The sequence below is a fragment of the Rhinoraja longicauda genome, chromosome 14, assembly GCF_053455715.1.
Source record: "Rhinoraja longicauda isolate Sanriku21f chromosome 14, sRhiLon1.1, whole genome shotgun sequence".
In the NCBI taxonomy this organism is placed as follows: Eukaryota; Metazoa; Chordata; class Chondrichthyes; order Rajiformes; family Arhynchobatidae; genus Rhinoraja; species Rhinoraja longicauda.
In genome coordinates this window covers 22,206,020-22,222,773 of record NC_135966.1, presented here as the reverse complement: position 1 = coordinate 22,222,773, position 16,754 = coordinate 22,206,020, and the positions used below count along the sequence as shown (strand labels likewise).

The 16,754-nt window shown below is 39.2% G+C and overlaps 1 protein-coding gene across 9 annotated transcripts in view; it reads right to left on the bottom strand.

Annotated features, from left to right (window-relative positions):
• The window catches only part of htr4 (5-hydroxytryptamine receptor 4), a 211,707-nt gene that overhangs the window by 187,658 nt on the left and 7,295 nt on the right, over positions 1-16,754 (bottom strand). For 6 of the 9 annotated variants that reach the window (XR_013548048.1, XM_078411113.1, XM_078411112.1 and 3 more), the window contains exon 2: positions 2,862-2,952. The exons of 1 other annotated variant lie outside the window; for it this stretch is intronic. The gene's annotated coding sequence lies outside the window, so the exon portion shown is untranslated. Of the gene's footprint in view, positions 1-2,861; positions 2,972-16,754 lie in introns of all 9 variants that reach the window. 2 more of the 9 variants (XM_078411107.1, XM_078411108.1) reach the window with 2 other exon arrangements.

The window sequence follows — 16,754 nt, the reverse complement described above, 5'->3', positions numbered from 1 at the left end:
CATGTTCATTGTGGAATATCTTTTGCTTAAAATTTACAAAAAATGTTGAAAAGTTATTTTACAGGTCAATACTGGAACCCACAGAGAGCCGCACGTCTCCATTGCCAACAGCTTGAAGCTTGTTGCCTTTCCTCTACTGGCCTCGCAAATCAGATCTGCTATGGAAAGTGCTACCAATAATTTTCATTTTATTTATTTCCAAGTCCTATGACATTACTAATAGCTAAGGACCTCACTCTCTGCTAATACAATAATACAATATTTAACTGTACTTATTAATTGCTTATGTTACATGGTAACATATTAAAGATTTATTCTATAATCTGATTGCTTGATTGTTTCAAACATCATTATCTAGAGAAGACCAATTATATTGGAGGAAGAGTTATTTTGTTTGAATTATAATAGCATTGCAAACCTCTTCTTTGTGAAAGTGTATGTACGTTTGCAGTATTGAAGACCTAGATTCAGATGGAAGTCGTCAGAATCTGTGAATTGATATTCTGCATTTTATGGGTATCATCGCATATACTGTTCCCCCAAAACACTGATTACACTGCGAGAGGCCTAACGAAAGGCGGGTTTTGCCTATTAAAATGGTTCCTTTGCATACTACACTTCAGTATAGGCAATTTCAACAGAGTGGTCCATCTTGTTCCTCTAGTATCTTTGGTATAGACTAAGGTTACAGCGTGTTGTATTTAGAAGAGATGAGAAGACATATCTTCATTTAGATGGTGGTGAAACTGCAGAATTCTCTGCAGTGGTGCAGGCCAAGTCATTGTCAATTTTTTAGAAATTAGCAGAAAGGTACCTAGGTACAAAAAGTATCAAGGGCTATGGCAAGGGAGAAAGTGGGATTGTGGTATTGAAATAGAAAATCAGTCGTGATGGACAGTGGATAAGGTTCAAAGGATCAAATGCACTTATTTTCTGTATTTCAGCTTTTATATGTTAATAATGTTAATATCCTACATTAATTGTCAAGGATTGAAGTTCCTAAACTGGCTCACACAATCAGACAGTAGTCATTTAAACTCGGCCAAACTTGGAGAATGGTGTGCATACTTAGTGGTTGTGTTGGTGGAGGAGGAGGCAGATTGAAAATCAGCTTTTCCCCGATATTTGGTGATGGTATAACCTGTATATCCAAAGAGAACCAAGGGGGATTAACAGTCACCAGGGGTCTACATATAATAACACATCCTTATTTAAATAAGTATATCTATATGAACATATAAGGGTGTATGAGTATTTTTGTATTAATATCTGACTTATTATACGGGTGGGTGACTATATTTGTATTTATATTTTGTATGTAAATGGTCGGGTATATGTATATATATGATTGGCCTAATGAATGTATATATATCAGATGTAGTTAATATAGACATTATTGTGTAAATAGGTATATTCATATGATTGTAGGGGTGAGTGAGTATATATGTAGTTATATATGTATTATAGGTATTAGTTATTATAGATAATACTTGATAAATATTGATTAGGGAATGGGGGTAGGATTAAATAAGTTCACACTTCCTACTCCTTTTCGCACATGTAAAGACGTTAAGTAATGGATGAAATTCTTTGTATTTCTTCTGTTTTCTTTGTTTATTTTGTTTTTTAATTGATGTCTTTTAACATGTACAAAATAAAATGATAGAAAGAAATAGAAAGAAAGAAAGAACTTAACTAAATAATGGCGTAGTCATCAGAGGCAGACAAGGAAAGGTAGGAAGACAAGATATTTAGCATTTAACATGAAGTCAATGAAATCCACATGGAGAATTTCAAATAAATATAGATCTGTGGAGACCAAAATTAATCTGGGTAAGAAAATGAAACCAGACGTAGTTCCATTTAATTGGATCAGATTACATTAAAAAATTAATGTAGCACTGAAAGAAAAGAACTGTATTAATCCATAATGAGAGTGCAAATGTTATGAAAATGACAAATGAACACAGGCATCAATCCATCGAATATAATATTCTAAACACATATTTTTACAATTGGCAATAGCAACTAATAGTGAGTTAATTCTGGATGCTTTAGGATATTGGCATTGAGACTTTGCAATTTGTCAAATAATGTTACTTTAGAGTAAAATATAGAAACATGTTACATTACCTTGGAATATGTCAAATGATTATACTTTAGAGTAAAATATAGGATTGACTGTATATTAACTATTAAAATAGAACATTTCTATCACTAATTCAGATTTGTTTCTTGAGGTGTCTTAATTTGGAGTAAATTCGCTGAATTTGAATGGAAAATTTGACCACCCTATGATTCAGGTACATCAGGAAGTGAAGCATGCCCCCCCCCCCCAGTCTATATTAATGGCACTAAAGTAGAGATGGTCGAAAGCTTCAAGTTCCTAGGAATAAATATCACCAGTAATCTGTCCTGGACCAGCCATATCAAAGTTATGGCCAAGAAAGTACACCAATGACTCAACTTCATTCGAAAGCTTAGGATGTTTGGCATGTCCCCAACAACCCTTAACCAATTCTACAGATGCGCTGTAGAAAGCATCTTATCGGGATGCATCACAACCTGGTTTTGGAACAGCCCCATCCAAGACGATAAAACATTGCAGAGATGTGGATGTAGCCCAGACCATCACACAAACCAGTGTCCATTCCATTGATAGACACAAAAAGTCTGAGTAACTCAGCGGGACAGGCAGCATCTTCGGACTCTCCATGTTGACTCCATTCCATTGACTCCATCTACATGCCATGCTGCCTTGGCAAGACCACCAGTATAATCAAGGACCAGTCTCACTCCGGGCACTCTCTCTTCTCCCCTCTCCCATCAGGCAATAGGTACAAAATTTTGAAAATACATACCTCCAGATTCAGGAAGAGTTTCTTCCCAGCTGTTATCTGGCAACTGAACGATCTTCTCATCAGCTAGATATGATCCTGACCTCCCATCTACCTTAATGGAGACATTGGAACTATGTTTAATCAGACTTTATCAGACTTCAATGTTATATTATGCATTAAATGTTGTACCCTTCAATCTTTATCTGTGCACTGTGGATGGATGGCTTGATTGTATTCCTGTATGGTATTTTCTTTTGACTGGATGACACACAAACATAAGCTTCTCACTGTACCTTGGTACATGTGACAATAAGAAACTAAACTAAACTAAACTAAAATAAATAGATTGGTGTTTGAACATAAATATAACTAAGATACCATAGCATCTGAGCCTCGCAGGCTAAGAGTTGTGCAGCTGTGGCCCACTGTTAGAGTCAGATTACTATATTGTAGAAGAAAGCTTCAGACTCATTTTGAAATGCTCACGAGCACTCAGTTTGGAATGGCTCCTGAAGCTACTCGGAGCTTGCCAAATTCGTACCCCAATGTTTTCAGGCCCCAAAATTACAGAACCCGTGGTTTTAACAGAATGATTAGGCAATTCCTAATAAATCAGCAGGATTTGATATTTTTTCTTATCTTACCCAAAAGTATAAGGGGGAGAGGAGCAATGCTTCTCTTTGCTTTATAATCATGTAAAATGTCGTTGCTCTACAGTTACATACAAAACGCTCAATTGGCATTGTGTTATGTTTTAAATGTGGCTCTCTTAATATTGCAGTAAACATGATAGTCTCTTGATGCAGAAGAGATTTATTAACATGACGATAAAGGACCATTGAACCATTGAACCGTTGATATAAATGCTTGATTGAATTCAATAATCCAAGCTACATATTTATCCTCTATTTACTTATAATAATAATATATTCCTTTATTCATCCCACACCGGGGAAATTTACAGTGTTACAGCAGCAAAGTGGATAGCAAGAGAGCGAGATCATTCATTATAAATAAAAGATACATAAATTGTCATCAGTTTTCTGTGTGTTCTTAGCTGTTATTGTTGACTCGTCTGCTGGGAGCAGTGCTGGTTGTGAAGTCTCACAGCAGCGGGAAGGAAGGACCTCCTATGTCTCTCCTTCACGCACTTGGGGTGAAGGAGTCTGTCACTGAAGGAGCTACTCAGTGCAGTGACAGTGTCCTGCATGGCGTGGGAGTCGTTGTCCAGCAGCGATGTTAGCTTTGCCATCATTCTCCTCTCTCCCACCACCTGCACTGAGTCAAGGGGGCAACCCAGGACAGAGCTGGCCTTCCTGACCAGCTTGTCAGGATTGGTGTTAATGAACATTTTATCAATATGCCAGATTTGTGGCTAATCCTACATTCTTAAAGTTTGAATAATTTACCAAGTATTTGTGTCCTCTCTTGATAATCCTCTACAATAATCCTCAACACTGGTGCCCCATAAGGATGCGTTCTCAGCCCTCTTCTATACTCCTTGTACGCTCATGACTGTGCAGCCTAATATCAATCCAAATCAATTCATCAACCGACCGACCTCTCACAGGTCACGGAGTTATCCTGACCTACCATCTACCTCATTGGAGACCATTGAACTATCTTTGATTGGATTTTATTGGACTTTATCTTACACTAAATGTGTACCCTTTATCCTGTATCTGTACATTGTGAAGATAATCACAAAATGCTAGGTAGGAAAATAACTGCAGATGCTGGTACAAATCGAAGGTATCACAAAATGCTGGAGTAACTCAGCAGGTCAGGCAGCATCTAGAAGGAATGGGTAACGTTTCGGGTCGAGACCCTTCTTCAGACTGGTGTCAGGGGGGCGGGACAAAGAAAGGATATAGGTGGAGACAGGAAGAAGTGGGAGAAGTGGGAAGGGGGAGGGGAAGAGAGGGACAGAGGAAATATGTAAAGTTTGAGAAGTCAATGTTTATACCACTGGGCTGTAAACTGCCCAAGCGAATTATGAGATGCTGTTCCTCCAATTTCCAGTGGGCCTCACAATGGCAGTGGAGGAGGCCCATGACAGAAAGGTCAGACTGGGAGGAGGAGTTGAAGTGCTCAGCCACTGGGAGATCAAGTTGGTTAAGGCGGACTGAGCAAAGGTGTTGAGCGAAACGATCGCCGAGCCTGCGTTTCAATGCCGGAGTAACTCAGTGGTTCAGACAGCATCTGTAGAGAAAAGAATAGGTGATGTTTCAGGCCGAGACCCTTCTTCAGACTGAGCGTAGGGGAAAGGGAAATGAGAGATATAGACGATGATGTCGAGAGATATAGAACAAATTCAAAAAGTAACAATGATAAAGGAAACAGGCCATTCTTAGCTGTGGTCTGGGTGAAAACGAGTAGAGACAATGAGACTCAAAAAGATGACTTTGATGTTGGTAGAACTTGGGTGGGAGAGGGATGGAGAGGGGGGGTTGCAAGGCTTACTTGGACAGCTTGATTATAATCACGTATTATCTAGTCATTGACTGGATAGCTCGCAACAAAACATTTTTCAATGCACATGTGACAACAATAATTTAAAAAAACCTAAACTATTGTTTGAAAGGTATCAGTTTAAGAATTTCGCATGACTACTTTCTGTAGCTAGTATTCTCTGAACATGTGATTCAATGGTAAATATTTCACTTAGTTTAACCGAGACCAACACAGGGTCCGGAAATGTATTAGCCATATAAAATTATCTTAACCAGAATATCAGTGACTGTTTTGTAATTGACTCTATAATGTACAGCGTAGAGAAACGGAAATTGGAAACTGTAGCTGCAATATTGATCAGGTGCAGGTTCAGCTCACTGTTGGAGATCATTGTTCAAAATCCATTGCCATGGTTTGGCTCAGATAGAGAATTGTCCTCACCCTTTGAAGCTTTTATCACAAAGGATCCCTTTTACATATAATGTGAACTTTTTTTTCAGGTAACACCTGACAAGTTATATTCTTTGCATTTTTTTCTCCATTATTTGTGAAGTGTTTTATTTATCTGTTCTCTAGTTTTCCCAAGTTTCTGATCCAGAAGCATTGTTGTTTTGAAAGAGGTCCTCCTAATTTCTCTAATCTAAGGATGCATTCTAACTTAAGAAAGCAAGAAAATAGATTGAGTAAGCATCACTATTGCACGACTCTGTTTCACAATTAAACAACAATGTGTCCAAAAATTCAACATCATGGCATTGGCACTGGTTTATTAGTGTCACATCTGCTGAGGTAGAGTGGGAGTCTGGTTTGCATGATGGACTGAGCTATATTCACAACACTCTGCAAATTCTGGTGTTCTTGGGCAGAGCTATTGCCACATCAAGCTGTGATGCATCCTAGTAGGATGCTTTCTATGGTGCATTTGTATAAATTGTTAAGCGTCATTGGAGACATGCTGAATTTCCTTAGCCTTCTGATGAAGGGGAGACCATTACACCTCGGTGTGCTTCCTTGACATTGTGTCAACGTGGTTCTACTAGAACAAATTGTTAGTGATACTTACAACTAGAAACTCCATCACCCCACACTAACTCCCATATTCCTAAATAGGCCTAGGTAGAGTGGTTGTGAAAGGATGTTTCCAGTAATGGGAGGGTCTAGAACCAGAGGGTACAGCCTCAGAATAAAAGGACGTACCTTTAGAATGGAAATAAGGAGGAGGTTCTTTAGCCAGAGGGTGGGGAACCTGAGGGATTCATTGCTGCATATGGCTGTGGAGACCAAGACGTTTGGGTATTTTTAAAGCAGAGATTGATACAGTAGGTTCTTGAATAGGAAGGGAGTAAAAGGTTACAGGGAGAAGACAGGAAAATGAGTTTGAGAGGGAAAAACAGATTTGCCATGATTGTATGGTAGAGTAGACTCAATGGGCTGAATGGCCCAATTCAGCTCCTTTGATTTTATAGTCTATTCCCTTATTCCCCTTGTATCCATTTAGCTATAATTCTCAATTCATAACTTACTCAATGGCTAGATAATCACACTTCACTCCTTGAATGAAAATTAGAAGAAAACATTGTGATTTTCCAAGTTCCCTGTTATTATATCCTGAATAATTGATTGTATGAATTGTATGAAATTAATCTTCAAATGACACAGTTTCAAACTCAGGATGAACGATTGACATAATTTTCTGGCTGATCCCACAAAAATGTGTGAAACAAAAATATTTCTAGGATCTGTTCTCCACTTGTAATTCCATCTCATTTCTTCTAAGTGAGGTTAAAGCTGCATTAATCTACATAGAAATCTGTTTCAAGTTAGGTTGCATGAAAAAAAAAAAGCCTAAATGATATTGGCTATTCTCTGTTTCCAAATAATCATTCCTGCAGTAACATTTGAAAAACTTATAAACAGAAATGTAATAATTCACAAAATAAATGCCTGCCTTCCTTTTGGCACAAACTAACTCCTCATTCCAGCAATACTTATTAGAAATCATTCAAGTGTACATATCCTAATTAATATTCTCTCTCTTTTTATTTGAATGTTCACGACTCATTTCCTAAAATGAGCCTTTCTCTTTGGTATCAATCATTAGCAGTGCGGTTATCCAGAGAGGTAGAAAAGAACTCTTCCAGGAAAGATATGGGCTTGAAGAATGTTTATGTTTTATGTCTATAAATAAATTGAAAAGAAAACAAACAAATTTGGAAAGAAGCAACATGTTGCTTTGGAAAGGAGAAACCAATCTAAGATCAAGGTCCTGCTCCGTCACGTTAAGATGAGTACGGGTTGCTCAGCTTGATTAAGTAATGCATGCATTAACGTTTTGATCTTTGCCTAATTAATGCATGCTGCTTCCTTCTCAAGTGCACAAAGTTATGACAGTTGATAAAAGCAAAGTGTCTGACAACGTGTGTTTATTCTAAACCCAAATAACTTCTGTCAAAGTATGAGCAATAATGTTCTCCAGACTAATCGTATCCATCTTGCCCTTTTTTTACTTTTCTATGGAAACAGCAGCTCACAAGCTAATGAAAGAAATTTGGGAAGAAAATGTATCTATTTTTGCTGTTCACCAATAGGGCATAATGTCAACGTTTCCGTGTGTTTTGTGATAGCCAGATTTAACAGCGCAGAGTTCCTTGTACAATGCGCATGGACACTCACGCCACCTCTAAATTCAACACCTTATATCTGTAGTCGGTTACCTCAAATGATCGTTGCATCTCTTCACTCTTGAAGAATCCAAGCATTAGCTCCAAAATTTCTTCAGGTAAGTTCACGTTTATGATACAATAGCATTAAAACTGTTGCTAAACTTTATTCAAAAAGCACCCAGTTCACCCAACCCTTAATTATGCTGATACGGGTACAAATTAGTTCAAAAGGAGGTTCTTGACAAATGATTGTCAATACCTTTATGGGCTTCCAAGGAGCAGTAGATGCCAAACTTCTAGAACAAAAATTTGATCCTATATGTGTTTATTTCAGTGTTACACCACTGAAATGTATCTCACTGTGCAGATATCTGCCACTCTGTTAATCTCACCTATCCATTATTATACATGATTTTCCTGAGTTCCCATTTTCTACATTCTATAATCCCACTACAGCCTAATGTACTGTTCAGACCGCCAAAGTCAAATGTCCTTCCCCACCATCGCTCGGAAATGGGGCTTCTAACAGTTGGTCTGAACAGTGATCAATGATCAATTTTACCCCAAGACCATTCCCTGGATTTGCCTTTATTTGCAATGTGTACTCTTTTTTCTGTCGTGTCCAAAGCCTTGGCCTTTGGTTGCTATTGTAATTTGCGGTGGAAGGTCCATGACTGAAAGATCTTTACCCTGTTGAGTCATAGTCACAGTGATACAGTGTGGAAACAGGCCCTTCAGCCCAACTTGCCCACACCGGCCAACATGTCCCAGCTAAACAAGTCCCACCTGCCTGCGTTTGGCCCACATCCCTCCAAAACTGTCCTATCCATGTACCTGTCTAACTGCTAACTGATGCATCAACTGGTCCTTAGACTCATTTATGGATGCTGTGACAAGGGTTAATCATAGATTCTATAAACAGATGAACACAGATGAGCTACATGTAAGACAAAGGGAATCATCAAAGAACGGACCAACATTAGTCCCTTCTGATGTCTGAAGAAGGGTCCAGACTTGAAATATCAGATGGGCCCAAGGGAGGTGCCGTAGGTCGGTCGAGGTCGTGCCGCCAAGAGCACAAAGAGAGACCCAGTGTGGAGGGGCCGCCGAGAATGAATGGGGACCATTGGGACTACATTAAACACATTGTGACTTTGTCAGCTTCCTATACGTGGCAACTCTTTGCAAGCTCTGTGTATGGTATGCCAAACAAAGAATTTCACTGTGACATGTCAGGTGATAATAAGGTATCATTCATTTGTATATATCATTCTATTGCCTGTTTAATGCCATGAAAGTCCCAAAAATAGCTTCTTGTTGCGATTGGACTTATTCCTCCAGTAAAACTTATTCTGCTGTGATAGCATAATTTCAGAATGTAATTGTATTGTCAAAGCTGGTACTTAACTAACTCAACCATCACCCCCTTTCCGTATGGCTGGAAATAAAGTAGACTAATTTTACTAGTGCACCTAAGGTCCCTTGCTCCCAATTTGCAATACTGCCTTCTGAAGATCATTATTTTGTGTGTGACATTGCAACATTGTTTGTTTTTAGGTTCAATGCAGAATAAAAAATATAACTATGTAAATGGTGATCTACTCTCACTCTCTCTCTCTTTTTTTTCTTCTTTTTTTCTTCTTTTTTTTCTTTTTTTAAATTTATTTTTTCTTTTTTTCTTTTTTCAATTACTTTATTCAGCACAAACACGTGATACATCACATCAAAACCACATTCAGAGGTTCCAAAGCATCAAGTAATCATTATAATACAATGTTGCCTTCATTATTTACAATGCTCTCAACCCCCCGCGGTGACCAGCGTTCACGGAAGGCCCTCCAGAGTCCCCATGGACACCGCGTGTTCCCTCTCTAGGGACACACGCGCACGGACGTAGGCCCGGAAGAGGGGAAGGCAGCCGACTCTGGCAAGACCATCGACCGCCCGCTGCCTGGACCCGCGAATGGCCATCTTGCCCATGCCCAGGAGCAAACTGACAGGGAAATCCCACCCTCCTGACCGGCCCTCCCCCCTCCCAGCCCCGAGCCCAAACATCAGGATCGTAGGACTGAAATGCAGCCAAAACCTGAGGAGCAACCCCTTCAGATACTCATACAGGGGCAGCAACCTCACACACTCCATGTACATGTGGAACACGGACTCTTCCTCGCCGCAGAAAATACAGGCGGCCGGCGAGTCCGTGAACCGTCACCCTCTCTCTCTCTCTCTCTCTCTCTCTCTCTCTCTCTCTCTCTCTCTCTCTCTCTCTCTCTCTCTCTCTCTCTCTCTCTCTCTCTCTCTCTCTCGCTCTCTTTCTCTCTCTCTCTCTCTCTCTCTCTCTCTCTCTCTCTCTCTCTCTCTCTCTCTCTCTCTCTCTCTCTCTCTCTTTTTTTTAACTCAGGACTGTCCTCTATTAACTTAGCAAATTACACTTGCATTCTGATAGAGTTCCATTCCTGAGTACCGTTTGTAACACAAATAGTTCATAAGTCAGAAGTGCAATCTTCCAGGAATGCATTTCATAGGCCAACCAAGGGCAACATGTAGTCAAACCAGAATGTTTTGTACAGCCTTAAAGATATTTCCACGAATTGAGTTCCCACACAGCAGAAGATGCCTTTAGCCCCACAGCAGCCAGCAATTCCTGCTCGCTGGTCTCCCACATGTACCGGCTGTACATAAGTTGGGCATTCGTAACCTGGGAGGATCTGAACTGATACATAGTTCAGAAAAGCTGATGGCAAACCAGTGAACATGAGATATCATATCTGAATTGTGAGCACCAGGCATGATCCCTCACAAATAAGATCCACATACCTACACGTCTAACAGACAAGGAGCTGTGTGTTTTAAGTCACATTCCAGAACTGCTGGATTTCAAGGCAAGAATGTGACAATGAGGAGAACATTTTACACCATGTGTTGAGCTGGCTTGCTAGATCAACCAGAAATGACACAAGTAAAAATGTTTTTATGTCTCATTTTTCACAAGGGCAGAAAATAGTGACACAACATAAAGCTCTCAAATGAACCCCCTGAGAATGCACTCGATGCATTGCAAGCATACTGCCAAGCATTGACAGTCACACCTGTTCCTGCTTCTTTTCTCACAATCAAGAGCAGGGAAAATCCTTTGATATTTTCTTAAGAGATTGCATCCATATATGGAGTGCCACAGATGGGGGTGATAAAGATCAACCATGGTACGATGCTGAAGCTTGTTTGATGCTGACAATCATTTCAGTCACGTGACTCGCATGTATGTGCATGGAGATTCAACTGAGAGCAAATATCAAATAGTCACAAACAGGAGGGAAGCAGGTATCAAGGAGAAATTTCAAGGAGAAACCTCAAGGGGAAATTGGAGACTGAGTCAGAGAAAGTAGTCTTGCCTACCCCTGGATATACAGCCTGGTATGTGTTAAGAAGTCAAGAAGTCAAGCAGCAAACTGAGAGTTTACCTTGGGCCTAAAGACCTCAATTAAACTGTGTAGAGGAGCAACAACCTCATAAAGATGATAAAAGGTGCTTTGTCAACCAAGAGTCGGGCAGAATTGGTTTGATTATAAGCAGAAGGATTAGAATTGCCCATATTTAGCCCACTTCTGTGCACCATTTGGTCTACACCATTGGCGAGGATTTTCAGTGAAGGATAGATGCTGCACTTTAACATCTCAGTGTGGTGAAGGTTACAGCAGATAATAGTGGTCTTTGGAGAAGGAGAAATAATTAAAGAAGCAGGATAGATCATAACCAGAAGATGAGAGCTCCGAGGAGCAGATGCAAGGAAAGCTTTTAAGGATCAAAAAAGATCCAAAGACCTGCCCTGCTTGGAGTTGGAGACTCAGTGAAGATGCAGCCTAATCGGAACAAGAGCAGATGTAGCACAAGGTGATGGTGACTCAACACACAACACACCCCAGATCATGGAGGTTATAAAACAGAAGAATGTTTTGAGTCAGTGGAGCAGACATACTCTCAGGAAGAGCAATGAAGAGGTCTGCTTGACAGAAGTTGGCATCAGGATAACTGAAAAGGTATTATTAGAAGTATATACAATTATGAGGGGCATAAATACAGTACACAGTCAGAACTTTTTATCTCGGGTGGAAATATCAAAACCTGGAGGCCACAGCTTTATGGCGAATGAGGTAACATTTTAAAGGAGGTTATTATATTTGCCTCCACCACCACCTGTGGCAGCCACCACACTGTCAAGGGTGGTGGTGGAGGCAAATGTAATAGTGGTGTTTAAGAGGCTTTTTGATAGGCAAATGAGTATGCAGGGAATGGAGGAATATGGATCATGTTCAAGCAGATGAGATTAGTTTATCTTGGCAAGATGTTAGTTTCAAATATAATGGGGTGAAGGGTCCTGTTCCTCTGCTGAACCTTTCTATGTGCTATATATGTTAACCCTCGAGATTTTGTTTTAGAAAGCAACTACCTCAGTGTCAGAACCAAGGCAACAAATTTGTAAAGAATTATTCAGATTTTTTTCCTTTTTTAATCATTGAATAAAAGATAAAAATGATGCAGCTACTGTAACATTGGATGGACTGCTTTTAGAGTGTGCTAGACCAGCTGGTCTGTGTATATAATGTTAGCGTTGAAGAGGATAGATCCAGGTTTGTTGTCTGTGTGCAGTATGCAGAAATGAAATGTCCTTTGTCCATTTCTGCATGTTATTTTTGCTCAATATAGCATGCTATTAGTTGAAGTGATGAGAACAATAAGGCACAAGGACAGAGGTAGGCCATTGGGCCCCTAGGGCCTGCTCCACGTTCATAGTGAGCATGGCTGACCTTTTGCCTCTGCCATTTTACATCACCTTCCCAACATTGTACAAAGAACCACCTATGCTGATTTATACCAAAGAGAGACAGAAAGTGCTGGAGTAACTCAGCGGGTCATGCAGCATCTCTAGAGAGAAAGAATGGGTGACGTTTCGAGTTGGGAAGAAGAAAGGTCACCACTGAATCTACCATTCCCATATCCTTGGATTCCCTCAACAATCAGAAAGCTTTCAATGCCTGTTTTAACTGAACACAATGATTGAGTCTTCACAACCTTCTCCGGTAATGAATTCCATAGGCTGGCATCCTTTGAATGAGGAAGTTTCTCCTCTAACAGTTATTCACAATTATTCATAAATTGTGCTCTCTGGTCCTGAATTACTCAGCCCGGGAAAGCATAATTTCTCCATTTAGACTATAAAGCTCTTTAAGAATTCTACAGTTTTTAAATTAGATTGTCTTTCATTCCTTAAGATAGAAAATTGCAAGCATAATGTGCACAATCTCTCTTCATATGTCAAACCCATTATCCCAGAAAGCATCCAGTAAATCTTTGCTGCATTCCCTCTGAGGCAATGCACCTTTTCTTAGATAAAGAGAATAACATTGCACACAATGCCCCAGGTGTGGTCTTATCATGGCTGTATAGAATTGCATTAAGATTTCTTTCCTCTTAAATTCAAATCCATTTGCAATAAAGGCTAATATCCTATTTGCCCTTTTATTACCTGCAACATTTATATTTTGATCTTCATTGACTTGCATATAAACACACTTTGGTCTCATCAAAACATCAATGCCACCCTTCACACAAATCCTTACAATGCATCTCTACTTAATTAAACTCTGCTTTTCTTCCATCTGCTTCAAAGTGGAAAGCCTCACCTTTTTCCACATTTTATTTACCTGCCATGTTTTTGTCCACTCACTAGGCCTGTCATATCCCCTTAGTTCCTCTTACCATCTTGCTGCAAACACACAACCCCCTAGTTCAATATTATCAGCAAACTTGGAAATTTGACATTTGGTTCCATCAGCTAAATTGTTGACAGACACTGATGTCTAGGAAGGTACTGCAGATGCTGGTATATAGCAAAGATAGACACAAAGTGCTAGAGTATCAATGGGTCAGACAGCATCTCTGAAGAAAAAGGACGGGTGACATTTTGGGTCGGAACTCTTCTTAAGACTAAAAGTAGGGTGGGGGGGATAGTGATAGGAAATAGCCAGAACAAATCAGGGCTGGCAACAGATGACCAAGGGAGGGTGGAGTCCATAATGGGCCATTGTTGATTGGGGAAGAGGTGATAATGATGGGATACCGGGTTACAAACAGTCGAACTAGGAGGAGGAGGTGATAATGAATTTATGACACAGGCACCACTTCCTGTCATTCTCCAATAGCCAAGGCACAATAACTGAGCCCAATCTCTTTGCTCTTTGTCCAATAACCAAATTACAATCCATGTCAGTCTCATCTCCACAATTCCATCTGCTCTAATCTTGTTGATGAACCACCTGTGCAGGACCATATCGAACATGAATATCTAAGATCTATTAGTCACATCCTCAGTGAACTTTAGCATTTGAACCAAATATGATTTTCCTTCCATAAATCCTTGGGTGTTCACACAGTCCTATTATTCTTTTGAAGCTGTTGTATCATTGCATTCCATTATAGATTCCATAAAATTCCCTCCTACCAACAGATTACAAGAATTTCATTGTAGCAGCACCTCACCATACTTGTGCATATGATGATATCCTTGATCCTGTAGCTCCCAATTTTCTCTCTACTCACTTTCTTAAATAGTGAGGCCATATTTGCTTCATTTTAGTCTAGTCAAGAGTAAGGAATATTTTATTGTCATATGTTCCAGATAGAACAATGAAATTCTTACTTGCAGCAGCACAGCAGGAGTAATTTCAGAATTTACAAAACATTTAAAGACAATAACCTGAGTATCCACTATCTCTAAATCCATCTCTTTAAATATTCTGGAAAATTATTGGAGCTTTGGATTTATCTGTACTTAAGGTCTAACTTCTCCAGTACTATTGTCGACTAATATTTAATTTCTCATTCTCACTCGACCCTAGATGCTCTGACATATCTTGTAGGAACTTGTGTGCTACAATGCTGAAAACTATATTCCGCTCACTATACCTTCCCCTTTGCTCTACTGTTGTATTTGAGTTTGACTTGATTTGAATTAATAGCATGGAAAACAAAGCTTTTCACTGTATCTTGGTACATGTGCCAGTGATAAATCTAACCCTAAACCCAAAACTAAATCTACAATTTGTGTGACTTCTCTTGTGAAGAGATATGCAAAGTAATTGTTTAGTTCCTCTTCCATTTTCTTAGTCCCCATTATAAATTCTCACTGGTTATCCTCCAGTCTCTGAGACAGTGTTGCCAATGGAATAGCCAGTCGTCATCAGCGGTGAAGGGGAGGGATGTAAAGATTTTGCCTCTGTATTTGCAGGTGGAATCAAGGAGGAATTATTCCTTAATTTTATGAAATAATCTTCTAGTTTTGTAAAGAACCTTGGGGGGCTGATAAAATGGACAGATTCAGCTATGATCTGGACTACAATGTGAACATTTCCTGCAATTGTTTTACCCAAAGAGAAGGCATGTCTGTCAAAGCTCAATACATAACATGTTAATTCATCTCCTCACAACCACTGTACATGGCCAAACATGGCTCACACCCTCTCCTGGGAATCACACCCCCTGTAGTGGAGTGCCTATGTAATGGCCGTGTTCACTGATAAATGTATTTTATTTATTTGCATGGAACATTCTGAATCATTTGATCCAAAAACAATAAATAAAAGCTATCGAGATAAAATAATACCTGCATCACATCATGCCGATCTCTTCTTTTTCATTTCAAAGATCATAAAGGTGAACTTCTTGCATGGGCAGGTTAAGGAACAATTTTCTATGACTCACATTGCTTATACCACATATGCTCCAATATATGATTTATAAATTGTTAAGCTGTGTGCTATCACAGATTTCCAGTGGTTTAAAGAATATGATCTTTTGGTCTACAAGTTTTATTTATCTATTCTGGCAAGCGTCTATGTTTTCTGACTCACCCCTTGCATTTCATAGATCCCCTCCAGGACCCATTTTACTTAATATCATATTCTTACTAACTCTACTTGGCAAGGAAAGGCAAGGAAACAACTTAAACCCCTTTCCTGAATGGGTTTTGCAGAGGAAGAAGTTTATATTAATTGAATAGGGTTTACAGTTATGAAATGACTTCAAGTTGGACATAAGGAATGAAGTGATATTTTCTGCACATTATCAATTATTGTCAGGCTATTCCCAATATTTCAAATGAAATTAAGAATGTAATGTTACAGAAGCCACAAGTCCTACTACCTCATCTCATTTTTCGTTTTTTGCGCAAAGCATCAAGCTTTCTTTCCATCAGATCATTGCATTGTATCAGCAGCAAATCAATTGACTTAGCAACAGAGAGAGCCGATTTCAACCTTTTCCCCATTCATTCAGTCACCTATTTTTCCATGACATAGAAATCCATTGATAGCTTATATACAAGAGTTTTAAAAAACTTTGCAACCGCAGGACTATAATATAAATTAGCTTAAACACTGGTGAATATATGAAGCATACTGAAAATATAAGGGTTTTTTTTCTTGGTTTTGTGTTGGCACGGGCATTTAGTGAATTGGAACGGAGTGAACCTAATTCAAAGACACTCTGTGTTGTTTTAAAAAAGGGAAATATTTCCTTAGTATATTTCACGGAGCAAAATTGAAAAAGAGAGTCCATTTTCAAATTTGTCACACTAGATCTCGAAAGAAATCATCTCCAATTATGTCAAATTAAATCCCTGAATACCACTATTCATCCATAACCTTTGAGTTCACTTTCCCCTTGCTTTATTCCCACTTGTCAACTTGTCTCTGTCGTCCAGATTTTATAACTGAGTTCATCCCATTTGTCTGTGTTTCGC